This window comes from Pseudophryne corroboree, chromosome 7, assembly GCF_028390025.1.
Source record: "Pseudophryne corroboree isolate aPseCor3 chromosome 7, aPseCor3.hap2, whole genome shotgun sequence".
In the NCBI taxonomy this organism is placed as follows: domain Eukaryota; kingdom Metazoa; phylum Chordata; class Amphibia; order Anura; family Myobatrachidae; genus Pseudophryne; species Pseudophryne corroboree.
The window spans coordinates 403,689,723-403,709,799 of NC_086450.1; positions in this window are offsets into that span (position 1 = coordinate 403,689,723).

The window sequence follows — 20,077 nt, forward strand, 5'->3', positions numbered from 1 at the left end:
CCCTGCCCCCTCCACACGAAGCCCCACTTCCTTTCCAGTCACGGCCTCCAGTGCGCCATATCCCTATTAAGACGATACCAAAGTTGCAAGGTATGCCTCTTATCATGTTCAGAATTTGGGGGTGTCATCTAGCCACCCCATCCCCCCTATACATCTATGCAGCTACAGCCAGCACCCCTTCTGTCTCCCTAGCCAGCACCTTTTCTGTCTCTCCAGCCCTGTACTACCTGCACAGTGCCAGCCAATCCCCCATCTGTCCCTCTTGCTCCAGCCCCCTTCTGTCTTACCAGACAGCCAGCCCCATCTGTTTCGCCAGTACTGCAATGTCTGTACAGTCCAAGCCAGCCCCCTTTTGTCTCTCCAGACCCTCTGTCTATACAGCCCTAGCCAGTCCCCTTCTATCTCTTAGCCCTAGCCACCCCCCTCGCCGCATGTCATGACACGTACTGTTACCTTCTTCTGTTCTAGCTGCTCCTCATATGCCGCGGCTCCTCTCACTGTAAGTGGAACGGCGTCATGACATCACGCACACCAGAACACACACAAAAAACAACTTTATTGGTGGTAGTAGTGGCCATTCTGAGTGTCCAGGCCCAGAACTACAGTCCTGGCAGTCTCCCCCTAATGGAGGCCCTGTGTATTTGTACTGATGCTACCAGTGTGTATAACAGTGAGTACCGCTATACCTGCTATTATCTTTAATAAAACCAGTCCACTGGATAAGTAACTGGGCTGTTCGTAGTTGCAAGGCATGAGCTAGTGTGTACAGAAACTCTCCTATACTGTATCCTCAATCCCATGCACACATATTTCCAACAGGCTATACATGTTGGGCCTAATTCAGACTTGATCGTAGCTGTGCAAAATTTTGCACGGCTATGATCAGTTATTCAGACATGCGGGGGGGGGGGGGGGGGGCGCCTAGCACAGGGCTAGTCCGCCCCGCATGTCTGGCTCAGCCCCTTCCGCACAAGTACAAAAGCATCGCACAGCGGCGATGCTTTTGTACTTGACGAGTAGCTCCCTACCAGCGCAGCTCCTGCACGCTGGTAGGGAGCTACTCGTCGCTGTCCAGGTCGCAGCGGCTGCGTGTGACATCACGCAGCCGCTACAACCCGCCCCACTGCACAGTCCGGGCACGCCTGCGTTGCCCGGACCGCGCCCCTAAAACAGCGGCCAAACGCCGCCGGCCCGCCCCCTCCATCCCAATGATCACAGGGCTGAGATGGTCGTCGGCTGTCAGGCATGCGCCGTATGCACAGTTCAGACCAGATCGGCTACTGTGTGAAAACGCACAGCAATGATCAGGTCTGAATTAGGCCCGTTGTTCACTGGTTACCCTTGTTAACCAGCAACAAGAACTAATTCTGTCAAAAACAGACCCATTAGGCTACGCAAAAAGAAAAAAAAATTCTGGATATGACAAGATTTTGGAATAAAGCCTCTCAATAATAACAATTAAACAAAACTGCTTTGATGGACTTATGATAGTATATCCATGTCATGATGACGTATCACTAAAAGTATAAACACATTACCATAAACAAATGAAACTTTTCTAACACGTTACATAGTGTAATGAGTGCAGAGAGTCATGCACGTGTTGATGTGGATTGCGTGTTTACTGTAAACATTGCTGACACATTTAAAAACCAACTTTTGTGCATTGTAATTGATTCCATACATGATCTTTGTAATGGAAACACGGTGAGGCAGTTCCCTTGTGTGATATAATTCTACATTGCTGACTGGTGTTGCAGGTTTATGTATCAATTTCATAACAGAGAAAGAAGAGATTTATTTTACCTGTGACCTAATTTCACTTTAAATCTGTGTATAAGTAATGATAGGTTATTTGTGCAAAGTATCCCTCGGGGATGATAGGAAAAGAGCTTCCACCTGGTGATTTATAAATTCACTTTACATTGTTCTACTGTGTACGTCCATTATAGTAATATATTGGGCCTTGTTCAGTAAGGATAGCAAATTCTTCTAATGAGCAGAATTTACAATCCTTTGGATCGCATGCTGGGGGCCGCCCTTCGCTGAGCAAGGCCGCCCAGCATGCTGACCAGAGCCTCCCCCCGTTGAACAAACAGAAATTGTGATTGCATCGCAATTTCTGCGTGTTAGCAGAAACTAAGGAAGCCTATGCCGGCACAGCTTAGCTGCGCACACAGGAGACCTGCCGCCATCTTCCTGTTTGCGGCGGCCGCGCGTGATGTCACGTTTGGCCGCCTCTGCCCCCCATTTGTGCCGCACCGCCCCCAAAACGCTTCGTCTCCTTCCTGTAAATGGAGCGTTGCTAACCCCCCCCCCCACACACACACACACACACCGCTCCACAACCGCCTCTGCCTGATTGACAGGCAGAGGCGATCGCATTTTCTGCGCCCCCCGCAGAAAGTGCGGGCGCAAGCTCAGGACGGGCGCTGCATATATGCCTGCATTTTGTTCTCAATAATTCCGGTTGGATCGCACACTGCGATCTATCTGAATTAGGCCCTTAATACAGTATTGAATCCTTTTACTGTATTTTTATTTCATTCTCCTGCCATTTTACTGAGCAATGTGACTTTCAGAAAAATAATGCATTGAGGGGGAGATGTATCAAACCATGGAGAGAGATAAAGTAGAGAGAGATACTGGGGTATACGTAGGAAAGCTTGGAGAGCGATAAAGTAATAACCAATCAGCTCCTGTTATTTATTAAACATAACTTGCTTGGTAGTTTATCTCTCTCCAATCTTAGGGACTAATCACTCTTTAAGGCTTAAGCTGGGTACACACCTGGCTGACCCACCTAACTATCTAATGATTGGTACGTGCATACACAATTAGCAATTGTCCGCCCGATGTGTCATGCCTGAGGTAACAACTCGGCGGGCCCACCCAGTTGAGATGGCAGTGGTCTCTGCAGCAAGTGTACGGGCAGTCTGCATGCGCCAATACAGCTGCCATATATCGGTAAACAACACCGATTGAAGTAATCAGATAGATTGCATTTCCTATACATGTAATGGGAAATGCGATATGGCTGAATTAACTAAAATAAAAAATGTGAAAAAATGCCAGAGGAAGCTCTGTGATGATCTTCAGACAGCGTTCTCCATAGGTTCCCTCCTCTCTGCTCTGCCTCTGCTCTCTGACAGGCAGAGAAGAGTCGGAAGCTGGCGCCAGTGATCAGCCATGTGTGTCTAATAAGGCCACAGGCTGATCTCTGTTAAATAAAAAAAATATTTAAAAAATATATATATTTTTTTTTAAATTTACTTACATCCCCCACTCTTTCTACGTGGCTGCCAGGTGATTGCATGGAACTGATTTGTCTTGTGGAAATGTCGTTGGCCAGCGTTCGTGTGTGGTGGGAGGATGGATGTGGAACAGTGGGCGCTGCGGCCTACCACATGAAGACGGACAGATGAAAGTCACAAAGAGGCGCATACTGGCATTAGCATACGCTAGTAAGCAGTCTGCCAGGGCCGCACGGGACAGTGGCCACAGATTCCTCTGACTCAGAATCAGCTCCGAAATATCTAACAACCTTTTTGTGAATCTTACATTCATAGGTGTGTTTATAATGAGTCCAGGGGCCTCACCGCACACCCTGCACCCACAAAAGGCCATTTTCCTAGCTTTTTGCGCTTACGCACTGCAGAAATTGCCAGTTGTCCACCAGTGTTGACGGCTAAAGTGTGCAGCCGGAACAGAGAATGCACATGGGCCCCCTCCTCTCTTGATACAGTTGTGTCTATGGGGGTTATTCCGACCCGTTCGCATGCAGCGGTTTGTCGCTGTGGTGCAAACAGGTCCGGAGTGCGCATGCGTGGCGGCCGCCCTGCGCACGTGCGTCATTTACCGATTTCTTTGTTTATCGTGACGTAACCCGGCGACCCCTGTCGCCGGGTTACGTCGCGATAAACGAAGAAAGCGGTCGCAGAGACGACCGCAAGAAGATTGACAGAAAGAAGGCGTTCCTGGGCGTCACCGGACCGTCACCGGACCGTTACCTGACGTTTTCGGGGAGTGGTGAAGAAAACGCAGGTGTGTCCAGGAGAACGGAGGGCGGATGTCTGACGTCAAAGCCGGCCCCAGCATCGCTGAGATCGTCGCACAGGGTAAGTATGTCCAGGGCTAGTCTTGTTCTGCTTGAAATTTTTTAGCATAGCAGGGCTGCACAAGCGATCACAGCCGTGCTAAGCTAAAATACACTCTCCCATAGGCATGGATTAGTTGATCGCAGCAGCAGCAAAAAGTTGCTGGCTGCGATCAACTCGGAACAGAGGCGGATTGGCCATAGGGCTTACAGGGAAGATTCCCGGTGGGCCGACGCACCCGTGGGGCCTGTTTTGTTTAAGGACATGTGGTCCTATTTATAGACATAATGAATAAGATGCAAAATAATTTGCATATATGAAAATGATTTTGCCACTTAGCCTGTGATTGCAGATGATCTAGTGCATGCTCTGTCTGCCTGTTTGGCTGACATATAAGATTGAGTGAATAGTGACTGGGATACGGTTAGTGTAATAAGCAAGAAAATATATCTTTCTAAAGCATTGTATAGTTTCCTAAATTCTTAAGGTGTATCACAGTGATTTTCAACCTTTTTCAGTTCGCGGCACACCAAAAAGATTTAAAAATTGCCAAGGCACACCATCGGTACCCCACGGAAAAATAAAACACACACAGGGAAATAAAACAAACATATTTGTCCCCAAGGCTAAAAACACACACACATTGTCCCCAACAGTTATTAAAATAATGCACAGTACTTGAACACACTGTCTGCCACAGTAATTCCACACATTGACCCTCATAGTAATGCCATCACACTGTCCCCCATAGTAATTGCACACATTGCCCCCCCATAGTAATACCACCACACACACCGACCCCCACAGTAATGCCACCAGACACACTGACCCCCATAGTAATGCCACCAAATATACTGACCCCCATAGTAATGCCACCAAATACACTGACCCCCATAGTAATGCCACCAAACACACTGACACCCACAGTAATGCCACCAGAGACACTGACCCCCATAGTAATGCCACCAAACACACTGACACCCACAGTAATGCCACCACACACACACTGACCCCCATAGTAATGCCACCAAACACACTGACACCCACAGTAATGCCACCAGAGACACTGACCCCCATAGTAATGCCACCAAACACACTGACACCCACAGTAATGCCACCACACACACACTGACCCCCATAGTAATGCCACCACACACATAGTAATGGCACTGCACACACATCATAAAGCACTGGCCCAAACCTTTTTTGTTTTCCCCCTTAGCGGCAGGAGCATTGAGGAGCAGAACACAGCAGCACGGGCCACGAAGGGAAACTAGTCGCTGCCTAGGCGGGATGGTGATGTGTACGTGACCTATGAGTCACGCCATGTCGTAGGGGTCACGGGCGGGCCCGCAGGAGAGCTGCCGTCTTCACTATACAGTGACCGCAGAAGAGCTGCCTGTGCTGCCCGATAGTGATGCTGTAAATCAGTATCACTATCGGGCAGCGCAGGCAGCTCTTACGTGGTCATTGTATAGTGAAGACGGCAGCAGACGGGGACTAGCAGCAGGGATCTCTGGCGGCGGCGGCACACTTGACAACCGCTGGCGGCACACCAGTGTGCCGCGGCACAGCGGTTGAAAATCACTGGTGTATCATATAATGTACTCATAATATTTAATTTTATTTCCTTTTAACTTCCCCCTTGATGCTGGACATTCCCACTATCTGGAAAGTTATGGGGGGAGGGTGCTGCTGCCATGGCCCATGGCTAGACCTTACACCTCTGGTGCTGCCCATGTGGGGCCACTAGTACAAATTTTTCCAGGGCCGCTTTTTGTTCCCAATCCGCCCCTGACTCGGAATGACCACCTATGTTCCCTTCGTGATCAGGACCAGGAAGTGACAGCAAGAGAGGGCAGTAGAGAACTTCTGCCCTTACAGCACCTTAATCCTTTCACAGTTTGTTTGAGGTTATTTTGTTTTATTTCTGCACCATTGTACCCTTGCGGGCTCGATTCACTCTCGCCACGCTTCGGGCTTGGTGTCTCGCTCCGCTCCCCTTGCCACAGGTTAATATTCCAAATAGTTGGTGACATGGACCCAGGAACTTATGGGAAAGGTCCTCTCCATGAAGGGTAACTAGACGCTACCCTGGTACTCCCCTGCATACAGCACATGCTAAAAACAGAGTGCCATGGCAGCACCTGTGACAAAATGTTCAGCAAATACTTAGCAATTTCAGTGTTAACACCATGGGGTGCTGAGGGCGGAACTTTAAGCACTGAGAGAGGGCAGCAGTGAGGAGCCTTAGCTCAGCTCTGAGGATTGTTGATGATCTGGAGAACAGCCATGGCCAATAGTAACACAGCGTTACTAATTCAGGAAGCAGAAGATCATCCAGAGTTGTATGACTTGTGCAATCTGGTCACAGTGACTGCCACAAGAGAAAAGTGCATCTGGATGAGACTGCATGATATGTCTGGAAAGAACATGTAAAAAGTATATGTATTAAGATTTAATTTTTTAATTGTCGTAATTAAATCTGATTGCAGCAGAAAAGTATTTGTACAATGTGATAGCATCAGACAATGTGCCATCACAGTTCTCCTATGCAATGGGTTCTCCTATGCAAGGCATTATTATGTCCTGGGCCTGGCCTTCTAATGTCAGTGCCTAAACTACCTCTGAGTATAGACCTTGTTTCCCATGGTATGACAGAACACATGCATGACTGGAAACATAGGGAGGTGTGCCAAGCATGTGATAAGCCTGTCAGGGCCGCCATCAAGGAGCACAGCTGTCCTGGGCCCGTCCTCTCTGATAGAGAAATAAGGGCCTGGGTGTCAGGTCCGGGTGTTTTTGTGAATCCGTTAACCCGGGACCAACCACAGGTGTAGGTGCTGGGGTATGAAGAAAGCAGGGAGGACGAAGAAAGTTCCGTTCCATATATTTATTGAAATTAACAATTCCAGTAAAGAGTTAAATGACAAGTTGTTAATCATCATATCATACTGAAGTATTGCAGGAATGGCAGAAATAATATGCAGGATAAATCTCAAAGACAAATAAAAGAAATGTTCATGGAAACGTATGCAAAACAAGCTGATGAATAAATGTTGAATTGTCCAAATATAAACAAGCTTTGATGCTGAACTGCAGAATGTGTTTAACTGGTTAATGCAGACATGAAGAAATAACTGTAAGGATTTGCAAAGAAGTTTTGAGAGTTAACTGAGAAGCTGTGAAGAATTATCCTTGTTATGGTAACATAGAAAATAAAAGTACTGAATTGGGTTACTTGCGGGTTCCGGAGATCACTGTGAAAACTGTAGCAGATGACAAGGTGATGAACGGGTTAAATGCAGAGTAGAACAAACGAACAGCTGAGGGTAATGGAATCCTCCAAACTTTGTATGGTTGAAAGCAGACAGACAAGGTAACCTCATGCAGGACTCTGGGAATCCAACTGCTTCCAGTAGGTGTGCAATTAACTGACAGCACAGCGGGGAGCTGGTGGATCTTTTAGCAGTGAAGGCTGCAGACGGACCTCTGGGAACGGAGGCGATATCTGGACCACGGGAATCACACAGGAATGCACGGAGAGAGCTCAGAGCTAGAGCACAGCGTTGATACAACAAAGCACTGGCCCAGAGTAACATAATCCCAGCCTACTTAAAGGCAGCACACGCACGGGATTGGCTTACACCTGCCCACAGGTGTTTTCACAAGTGCTCTGTATTACCTATTTGGTCTCCAACATGGCCACCTCCTATACAGCAGACACACCGCAGTGCCTTAGGCCATTTGGTCCCCGCACTCCCAGTTCCCAGACTCTGCATTACCTGTGCCACTGATCACGCCGCGTCCCCACACGGGCGCACAGCACCGCGAGCAACCGCACTGGCAACGGATGAATCCCAGAACCCGCAGAGGTGAGAGACCGGTTCGTGACAGTACCCCCTCTTCTAAGGGTGGTCTCCGAACACCTTTGAACCTTATCAGGATTTTTGGAGAAGTATTTCTGTACCAGTCTTGGAGCATGAACATCTTCAGAGAAAACCCAGGATCTCTCCTCCGGACCGTAACCCTTCCAGTCGACCAGAAACTGTAAACGTCCATATCGGGAACGTGAGTCCACAATCTCTTTAACTTCAAATTCCTCATTCTGCAAAGAGTGAACTTTAGGAGATTTGGACTGGGTAGTACGGAACTTATTGAGAATCAAAGGCTTCAGTAAAGATGTATGAAAGGCGTTAGGAATTCTCAAAGACGGTGGCAACTTGACTTTGTATGACACAGGGTTGAGTACTTTTACAATGGGAAATGGACCAATAAACTTGGGAGCAAATTTCTTAGAAGGAACTTTGAACCTGAGATTGCGCGTAGAAATCCAAACTTGGTCTCCCACCTTGTAATTCGGTACAGCTTTACGTTTTCTATCTGCAAAAGATTTATAACGAGCGGAAGTTTTGACCAACGACTTACGCACACAACTCCAGATTCTGGATAGACGTTGAAGCTCTTGATCTGCTGCTGGAACCTCTAGGGCTGGCAATGGATGGAACTCTGGCACACGAGGATGAAAGCCGAAGTTAATATAAAAGGGCGTAGATTCTGAAGACGAATGGAAGAGATTATTATGAGCAAATTCAGCCAATGGAAGGTAGTCAACCCAGTCATCCTGTGAGGACGATATATATAGCCGGAGAAATGTTTCAAGGTCTTGGTTTACTCTCTCAGTTTGTCCATCTGTCTGAGGATGATATGCAGAAGAAAAGTTCAACTTGACATTTAAAGATGAACAAAGCGACCTCCAAAACTTGGCCACAAACTGTGTTCCCCGATCAGAGATGATCTCTCGAGGAAGGCCATGCAACTTGAAGATTTCAGAGATGAACAATCTGGCTAATAAAGGGGCTGATGGTAACCCAGTTAATGGAATGAAATGTGCCATTTTCGAAAATCGATCCACTATCACCCAAATGGTATTTCGCCCTTTTGATGGAGATAGATCGGTCACGAAATCCATTGAGATATGAGTCCATGGTTGTTTGGGTATGGATAATGGATGTAATAAACCTGGTGGAGAACTTCTTGGACTCTTATGTTGGGCACATTTAGGACATGCTGCAATAAACTCTTGGACATCGGCTTTGAGACATGGCCACCAATAAGACTGTTGAATAAACTTGAGAGTCTTTAGAACCCCAGGATGACCCATGAAGGAAGAGGAGTGAGCCCAGGTAAGCAGCCGTTTTCGAAGATTTGTGGCGACAAAGGTCTTGCCAGGCGGAGGAACTGGAGAGGTTCGAGTCATTAAAAAGGACGTAGGATTTACAATGGCTTGATTCGTGGTAGCATCATTTAATTCAGAAGAAGCAAAGGACCGGGAAAGGGCATCTGCCTTTTTGTTCTGAGACCCTGGACGATAGGTGAGCTTGAAATTAAATCGTGTGAAGAAAAGCGCCCATCGAGCTTGTCGTGGATTCAAGCACTGAGCTGACTGCAGATATAGAAGATTCTTATGATCAGTATAAACTGTAATGCGATGTTGTGCTCCTTCTAGAAGGTATCTCCACTCCTCAAATGCCAACTTGATGGCAAGTAATTCTTGCTCACCGATTGCATAATTACGTTCGGCCGGGAGGAACTTACGGGAGAAATATCCGCAGGGATGGACCTTTTTATCTTCAAAGACTTGTGACAACACAGCTCCTACTGCTTCTGTAGATGCATCCACCTCTAGTAGAAAGGGACGATTCAAATCAGGCTGTCGAAGAATGGGGGCTGACACAAAGGCTTGCTTTAAATCAGAGAAGGCTTTGATTGCTTCTGAAGACCAGTTCGTAGGATTTGCTCCCTTGCGAGTTAGGGCTGTGATGGGAGCAGCTAACGTAGAATAATTCTTAATGAATCTCCTATAGAAATTAGCAAAGCCGAGAAATCGCTGAATCCCCTTGAGAGTTGTAGGAGTGGACCAATCTCGGATAGCTTGTACCTTACCGGGATCCATACATAGCTCTGATCCAGAAATTATGTAACCAAGGAACGGTATGGAAGATACTTCAAAAGTGCACTTCTCTAACTTACAATAAAGTTGATTTTTCCTCAGACGTGTCAGTACCTCTTTAACTTGGTGACGGTGAGACTTTATATCCCTAGAGAATATTAGGATATCATCCAGGTACACTACTAGACACTTGTAGAGAAGATCACGAAAAAGTTCATTCACATAGCTTTGAAAAACTGCAGGTGCATTACAAAGACCAAAAGGCATTACAAGGTATTCGTAATGCCCATCCCGGGTATTAAAAGCAGTCTTCCACTCGTCCCCTGCCCGGATGCGGATTAAATTGTAGGCCCCTCGGAGATCCAGTTTTGTAAACACAGTAGCTCCTTTTACCCGGTCAAATAATTCTGGAATTAAGGGTAATGGATACTTGTTTTTCACAGTGATCTCATTGAGTCCACGGTAATCTATGCATGGTCGTAACCCACCGTCCTTCTTCTTAACGAAAAAGAATCCGGCTCCTGCAGGTGAAGAAGATGGTCTGATAAATCCTTTGGTTAGATTTTCCTGTATATAATCAGACATAGCTTGCGTCTCTGGGATGGATAGCGGATAAATTCGTCCCCTAGGAGGTGTTTTACCCGGAACCAGGACAATTGGGCAGTCCCATTCGCGATGAGGAGGTAGAGAGTCTGCTGCTTGTTTACTGAAAACATCCGCAAAGGATTGATACACCGGAGGTAGGTCGGGAAGGCTAATTGACCGGAGAGGTACAATTGAGGCTAAACAGTCCTTGGTACAAGATTTACCCCATGAAAGGACTTCCATGGTTTGCCAATTAAGTTGAGGATTATGTTTCTGCAGCCAAGGTAAACCAAGTATCACATCTTGAGAGGCTTTGGGAATCACGTAGAAGGAGAGGTATTCGGAATGGAGCACACCAACTTTCATCTTGAGACATACGGTTCGATGAGTAATTATACCATCTGGAATTCGACTTCCATCCACTGATGTAACGGCAACTGCTGCTTCCAGAGGCATGGTTTGAACTTTAGACCGTATGACAAAGGCTGAGGAGATGAAGTTCTCGGCTGCCCCGGAATCTAGGAGAGCTGAAACTTTCACTGTAGAACTTGGAACTTCTAATTGAATAGACAAGGTCGGCTCTTTCCCAGAACGTGATTCTAAAGTAACTCCTAGCTTAACCTCCCTTGAATAAGCTAGGAGCGAGAGTTTTCCAGGCCGGAGTTTGCAGGATTTAACCAAATGTTCGGAGGACCCACAGTACAGGCAGAGGTTACCCTGTCGACGACGAAGTCGTTCTTCCTCTGTGAGGCGAGAGCGCCCAATCTGAATAGGTTCTTCTGTTGTTACCGGCGACTGTGATGAAGAATCTTGTCGAGGCCTAGGATGATAACGTGGACTGGATCGCTCTGTCCTGGATTTCTCTAAACATCGCTCTCTGTAGCGTAGGTCAAGTTTGTTACAGAGAGAAATCAATTCATCCAGTTTAGTAGGCACATCCCGGATGGTTAAATCATCCTTGATTTTCTCTGAAAGTCCATTCCAAAACGCGGCGATCAGGGCCTCCTCATTCCAATTTAACTCAGAAGACAACGTGCGAAACTGAATAATATATTGACTGACAGGACGTAAACCTTGACGTAGACGGAGAATCTCCAAAGATGCTGAGGTGGTTCTGCCTGGTTCGTCAAAGATTCTCCGGAAGGATGATACGAACTCCTTGTAATTAGAGAGGATAGGATCACCTCTTTCCCATAATGGTGATGCCCACTCCAGAGCCTGACCGGAGAGGAGGGCAATAATATATGCAACCTTAGAACGAGCTGATGGGAAACTGGCGGACAACAGTTCGAACTGGATCTCGCATTGATTCAGGAATCCTCTGCAAAGTTTTGGAGTTCCGTCAAACTTACTCGGAGAGGGTGACTGCAAGCGGGACGTAGGCAGCGTCACAGGAGAAACTGTAGTGGTAACTGGGACAACCGGAGTTGGAATCTGGACTTGAGACGTTTTAATAGCCGTATGAAGAGTCTCTAAACGGTCTGCCATAGTTTGCATAAACTGCACTATTTGTGTCTGTATAGACTCCTGGTTTTCCAGACGGGAAAGGATATCTGACGTAGCACCGCCTCCTGCGAATTGGTCACTTGACGGATCCATGTGGCCAGTGCTTACTGTCAGGTCCGGGTGTTTTTGTGAATCCGTTAACCCGGGACCAACCACAGGTGTAGGTGCTGGGGTATGAAGAAAGCAGGGAGGACGAAGAAAGTTCCGTTCCATATATTTATTGAAATTAACAATTCCAGTAAAGAGTTAAATGACAAGTTGTTAATCATCATATCATACTGAAGTATTGCAGGAATGGCAGAAATAATATGCAGGATAAATCTCAAAGACAAATAAAAGAAATGTTCATGGAAACGTATGCAAAACAAGCTGATGAATAAATGTTGAATTGTCCAAATATAAACAAGCTTTGATGCTGAACTGTAGAATGTGTTTAACTGGTTAATGCAGACATGAAGAAATAACTGTAAGGATTTGCAATGAAGTTTTGAGAGTTAACTGAGAAGCTGTGAAGAATTATCCTTGTTATGGTAACATAGAAAATAAAAGTACTGAATTGGGTTACTTGCGGGTTCCGGAGATCACTGTGAAAACTGTAGCAGATGACAAGGTGATGAACGGGTTAAATGCAGAGTAGAACAAACGAACAGCTGAGGGTAATGGAATCCTCCAAACTTTGTATGGTTGAAAGCAGACAGACAAGGTAACCTCATGCAGGACTCTGGGAATCCAACTGCTTCCAGTAGGTGTGCAATTAACTGACAGCACAGCGGGGAGCTGGTGGATCTTTTAGCAGTGAAGGCTGCAGACGGACCTCTGGGAACGGAGGCGATATCTGGACCACGGGAATCACACAGGAATGCACGGAGAGAGCTCAGAGCTAGAGCACAGCGTTGATACAACAAAGCACTGGCCCAGAGTAACATAATCCCAGCCTACTTAAAGGCAGCACACGCACGGGATTGGCTTACACCTGCCCACAGGTGTTTTCACAAGTGCTCTGTATTACCTATTTGGTCTCCAACATGGCCACCTCCTATACAGCAGACACACCGCAGTGCCTTAGGCCATTTGGTCCCCGCACTCCCAGTTCCCAGACTCTGCATTACCTGTGCCACTGATCACGCCGCGTCCCCACACGGGCGCACAGCACCGCGAGCAACCGCACTGGCAACGGATGAATCCCAGAACCCGCAGAGGTGAGAGACCGGTTCGTGACACTGGGTCGCTAATGCCCCCGCCTGCCCACCACCGTCTGTCCCCGTCCATCCGCACTCCGCCACCCTCTATTGAAAACGGCCCTCCCGAAATGGCCACCTCCTCAGAGGAGACAATTATTAAAGATACTAGAGGAGCTTCCTCTAGTATCTTTAATAACGGTCTCCTCTGAAGAGGCGGCCATTTTGGGAGGGACGTTATCAATAGAAGCATGCAGTTTCGAATAGAGGCTGGCCCCGCAGCAGCGGCCGGGTGGGGAAATCCCCTGACAACAAGCAGAACCCCTGACAATGAGCATTAATGTAGGGGCTGTTAGGTTCCTGGTGCTCAGAACAAGGGAGATGTTGCGTAGTGAGTCCAGAACACCAGAACGTGACGCTGAAATAAGGTGTGGTGTGGAAATAGCCCCTTGCACCCTACCTCCATTGTTTCACCCATGTGGTCAGTTCACGCCTGAGTGACTATGGTTTCTTGGGCCCACGGCAGCCGTGTTTGAAGGGCGGATTAGGTCTGCCCAACTCCGATGTCCCCAGGTCTTAGAGTGAGACAAGGCGTGAACCGAGACAGGATAATAACAAGGGGACCTCTAACTAAAGCAAACAGAAGGCTAGGGGCTACTAACAACCCTAAAACTAAATATATGTGCAGCACGCCGCCAAAGGAAAAGAACAACAAAGGAAAAGCTGTCCACACGCCGACACAATACTGTTGTGTACCGGCGGTGACAGCATAAGCAGAACCCTCTGCAAAACACCAGTAACAAAATATAACCAAAGAATACTGCGGCCTAGGCCGACGGACGCGGCAAAGCCGCTAATCACGGAACCGGTACAAATACTGGCAAACGGACAGGAACCCCCAATGTAGCCGACACAGACTCTCAGAACTGGAGGACAGGCAGAATCCCAAACGACAGACCGGTGGACACCAAGAAGCCAGATACTCGACCAGGCACAGACAAAGCCACAGGACTTCTGGACAGGAACGCTTCACGGCAGGACACGGGATCAGACACTGGAACCGACACTGGAACCGACACTGGAAGCAGCTAGACAGACACTGCTAGACAGGAGCTCAGGAACTGGCAGGGACTAGCTCTGAACAACAGGAATGAACCACTACCTGTGGTTCATAACAGTACCCTCTCCTTAAGGGTCAGCTCCGAACACCCCATGACACCCACTGGGGACATAAACAGAAGTATAACATAAAATACATAACCAAAATGCAAAACAGGAATGAGCCACAGCCGTGGCTCATAACAGTACCCGCCCCCCCTTGAGGAGGGGTCAAAGGACCCCAAAATTCAGGTTTTCCAAAACAAGGTATACATTAATAAACCTGACACTGGAACAAACAGACAAGACAAGAAACAGAAACAAGCTGTGGCAACAGCTTGTAACAGTGCCCCCCCCTTGACGGTGGCCACTGGACACAAGACAAGGAAAAAAAAAAATCTTTTTTTTTTATATATCAAGGCAAGAGTCAATAATTATTTCTTTTTCTTCTTCTTCTTATTTTTACAAAGTTCTTGAGGTCTGACCAAGGTAATTTCCCAAACATTGTCTGAACTGATGGTACCTCCCAGCAAGACTGGGTTCAAATCAGAGATTGGTTTCTTAACCTTGGGAGCTGAACTTTCAGGCAAAGTACTACTATTAGAAGAAGACAGAAAAGCACATCCTGCAGTCAAAACAACGGGCTGAGACTCTTGTGCCGAGTTTACAGTATACGGTGAACTCTCAGCAGATAAGACGGGTGACCTAGAGGAACCTGAACCAATTTCTTTGGAACCATATCTTTTAATAACTGCATCACTGAACGCTGGGGGATCCTGAAGAATGGGATCTTCAGTTTTCATTAAATTGGATGCCCACTCAAAAGGCTCCCCTCTAAAGGAATATATCAGAAAGAGCACAAGGTTCTCTGAAGTGATGCCCAGAAATGGTCTAGACAACATAATGATGTAATAGTGTTTGTAAAGCGCCAGAAATTGGACTAAGTCCCCATCAAAGATTATAGATGTTGAGATATCAACAGAGTCAGGATCTGCTTCCTTCCCATCTGACTGACTAGAGTGCTTTGCTAGGACCTGGTCACTATTGACCTTACTCGAGGCTGAGACTTTCTAAACCCCACCTGGGGCAGTGACTTTCTGAACCCCACCTGGGGCAGTGACCCTCGGAACCCCACCTGGGGCAGTGGCCCTCGGAACCCCACCCAGGGCAGTGACTTTCTGAACCCCACCCGGGGCAGTGGCCCTCGGAACCCCACCCGGGGCAGTGGCCCTCGGAACCCCACCCGGGGCAGTGGCCCTCAGAACCCCCTCTGGGGCAGTGGCCTTCGGGTTCTTTTACTGGGACCGGGCCGTCAGCCTCCCTCTCTGGGACCGGGCCGTCAGCCTCCCTCTCTGGGACCGGGCCGTCAGCCTCCCTCTCTGAGTCGATAATTATCGAAACTTCTCCCGGGACAATGACTTCCGGGACTTTTGCTGAAGCTATAACCTTCAGAACTTCCACTAACGCTATGCCTCTTGAGTCCTTTCCTGGGGAAGCGACTTCTAGACCCTTCTCTGGGGCTGTGTCTCTCGAGACCCCACTTGGGGATATTACTTCAAAGATCCCTTCTGGGGTTTTGCTTCTCGAGTTCCCTTCTAGAACTATGGTTTTAGACACCTTCTCTGGAGTTGCGCTTTTCAAGTCCCTACCTGGGGTAACAGCTTCTGAGACCCCTTCTGGTATTGACACCTGAGCTATAATATTCGATGTCCCTCTATGACCCTGGGCATCGGGTACCGCTCCAGGACTCTGGGCATCGGGTACCGCTCCAGGACTCTGGGTATCGGGTACCGCTCCAGGACTCTGGGCATCGGGTACCGCTCCAGGACTCTGAGCATCGGGTACCGCTCCAGGACTCTGGGCATCGGGTACCGCTCCAGGACTCTGGGCATGGGGTACCGCCCCAGGACTCTGGGCATCGGGTACCGCTCCAGGGGTTTGCAACTCTGCTTCAACAGGAAAATCAAGAGAGGAGAGAAACATTCTCCTGGTTCCTGAATCTATAATGGGGCTCCCTAGCCCAAGGACCCCAATTATAGGACAGAGTGCTTTTTAGTGTGGGTTGTGTGACAAGTACCTCTGCCACAGTAGAGACAGGAGTAGGTCTTGTATCCTGACTCAACTTGGCCAGAGAGCAGGACTTGTCGCCACACTTTGGCTTGCGCAACTCACAGGTCTGCAGATAGTGGCCTAACCCCCCACAATATAGGCATAAATTTAAGTTTCTGCGACGCAGACGCTCCTCTTCTGAGAGCCTGGGCCGCAGAAAACTTTTAAACTTTTTCTCTCCAACTGAACCTGAGGATTCTCTTGTCACCATACTGTGAGCAAGAGTTTCTTTAGAGGTAGATGAATTCTCAACGACTTCTGGCAAGATAAGCAAAATTTTAGTCAGAAGGTTTTGCAGTTGCTTTAAGGATTGCTGCAAAACTTCCAGTCGCTCAGGTTTCAAAGCACTGAAAGCAGAGTCCAGGGCTGAGAGAGACGCCTGCAGGGCTTGCATAGTTGGCATAGGAGGATTTTAAACTTGACAAGACAAGACTAAACAAGACAAGACTGGACTGGATTTTTTTAAAAAACTAGACAAGACAAGACTGGATTCTGCACACCGGACTGGATTCTGCACACTGAATTCAAGACAGGACTGGATTCTGCACACCGGACTGGATTCTGCACACTGAATTCTAGACAGGACTGGATTCTAAACACCGGACTGGATTCTGCACACTGAATTCTAGACAGGACTGGATTCTAAACACCGGACTGGATTCTGCACACTGAATTCTAGACAGGACTGGATTCTAAACACCGGACTGGATTCTAAACACTGAATTCTAGACAAGACACTGGACCAAAAAAGAAAAAACTACTATTTAGCTTTGTTTCTTTTTTGTTGTATGGCTGGTGATAATGTTAGGTTCCTGGTGCTCAGAACAAGGGAGATGTTGCGTAGTGAGTCCAGAGCACCAGAAGGTGTGGTGTGGAAATAGCCCCTAGCACCCTACCTCCATTGTTTCACCCGTGTGGTCAGTTCACGCCTGAGTGACTATGGTTTCTTGGGCCCACGGCAGCCGCGTTTGAAGGGCGGATTAGGTCTGCCCAACTCCGATGCCCCCAGGTCTTAGAGTGAGACAAGGCGTGAACCGAGACAGGATAATAACAAGGGGACCTCTAACTAAAGCAAACAGAAGGCTAGGGGCTACTAACAACTAGAGATGAGCGGATTCGGTTTTACTCGGTTTTACTCGGTTCTCAAAACCGAATCTTATTGGCTATCCAAAACACGTGACATCCGTGAGCCAATAAGATGTCGTTTTGAGAACCGAGTAAAACCGAGTAAAACCGAATCCGCTCATCTCTACTAACAACCCTAAAACTAAATATATGTGCGGCACGCCGCCAAAGGAAAAGAACAACAAAGGAAATGCTGTCCACACGCTGACACAATACTGTTGTGTACCGGCGGTGACAGCATAAGCAGAACCCTCTGCAAAACACCAGTAACAAAATATAACCAAAGAATACTGCGGCCTAGGCCGACGGACACGGCAAAGCCGCTACTCACGGAACCGGTACAAATACTGGCAAACGGACAGGAACCCCCAATGTAGCCGACACAGACTCTCAGAACCGGAGGACAGGCAGAATCCCAAACGACAGACCGGTGGACACCAAGAAGCCAGATACTCGACCAGGCACAGACAAAGCCACAGGACTTCTGGACAGGAACGCTTCACGGCAGGACACGGGATCAGACACTGGAACCGACACAGGAACCAACACTGGAACCGACACTGGAACCGACACTGGAAGCAGCTAGACAGACACTGCTAGACAGGAGCTCAGGAACTGGCAGGGACTAGCTCAGAACTCAAGAACTCTGGAACTATCACCAGCGTCTGTGTATTGCACTGAGCCAGAATATAACAGAGAGTCCTAATTAATTATGTCGTGCAGCTGCCCTGCTGCACAACTGAGAGGTGCAATTAACAGACAGGTGAGGCTGAACACATGGGAACAAGCTGCAATTACACAGACTCACCACCGGCAGCAAACAAGAGTCTTCTTAAACCAGAGCAACGAGAAATCCTGGCCTGCAAGACAACTATAAACATAAAATACGGAAAACAGGAATTAACCACTACCTGTGGTTCATAACAGGGGCATAATATGATTTGAGGCCAATTACTGTGTGGGACATAATATGGTAACAGAAAGGGGGAGGGGGGTGCCTAATTTGTCAGTCCCCACAGTTTCTGATGGCAGCCCTGAAGCCTGTAACTTTGTGAGCTGTGCTTTGGAGAGTCAGCACGTAGTGAGAGAGCTGGTTATTGAAGTGTTGATATACAGTAGATCAAGGGGGCAGACTGTCAAGCAACTGACCGGGCTTTGGTCAAAGACAAACTGGACAAGAGTGGAGATGTGATAGGGTCCTGTAGTCTCCTATCAGTCTAAAGGAAGAACAGAAGAACTGCGTGGTCTTAGAAGAGGATGATGTAAATGAAACTAGATTTAATTCAGTGCCCATAGGTCCTTTCAGCCAAACAGAGAAGCCATTAATATGGTAGATTTAGATGCAGTAGAAAGGATGACAAGGATATTGTTAATTTTGAGAAGGTAGAATGTGGTTTTCCCATTAAATTTAGCCACTGTATACTTTTATATAGTGCAGAGAAGGTAGAATGAGGGTTTTCCCATTAAATTCAGCCACTGTATACTTTTATATAGTGCAGAGAAAGTAGAATGTGGTTTTCCCATTAAATTCTCCCACTGTGTATTTTTATACAGCTCAGTAGCTGGATTGCTGAAGTGCGTTGCAACATCATGATGTTGTGTGCGTTGCACCTTTGCGCAAAAATATCACTAGGGCTTCTTAATGGAGCTCAGACCCAGGAGCAACAAAGAAAAGGCAAGGCTGGAATCATTTGTGAACAAAAAAATGTATGGGTTCACCAACCACAACCAGGTGACCTCATCTGCCTTCCCTGATGTCAGATTGCCACAAGACCCCCAGGGTTTAAAACCTGCACATGTCTGGGCTGGAGCAATCCACCCTCTCGACCGGCACTCCTGGCAAATGCCATTCTGGCCGACCAGTAGTTACAGCCCTGTTATAGATCGAATTGTGAAGAGCTTTTGTAAGGCTTTTAGGGATCTATTCATGAAGCAGGAAAAGTGTGGAGAAGTGAGCCAGTGGAGAAGTTGCCCATGGAAACCAATCAGCATTGACGTAACATTTATAATTTGCATACTTTAAAATTATACAGAGCAGCTGATTGGTTGCTGTGGGCAACTTCTCCACTGGCTCACTTCTCCACTCTTTTCACTACTTCATGAATAGACCCCTGAGTGATGGAAGCAAGAAATTTAGATTACTTATTTTGAGGGGGTGTAGTATGGTTTGCCGGCGGTTGGGGTCCCGGCGACCAGCATACCGGCGCTGGAATCCCAACCGCCGGCATTACCGACAGCTAGGCGAGCGCAAATGAGCCCCTTGCGGGCTCACTGCACTCGCCACGCTGCGGGCACGGCTATCTATTCTCCCTCCAGGGGAGCCCGGCCGCCGGCAACCTGAAGACCACCCATTTTGAGGAATTGCAGTTAATAGGATGCTGCATGGAAACTAGGCAGTAACTAATAAAGCCTGATTCTTCCATTAC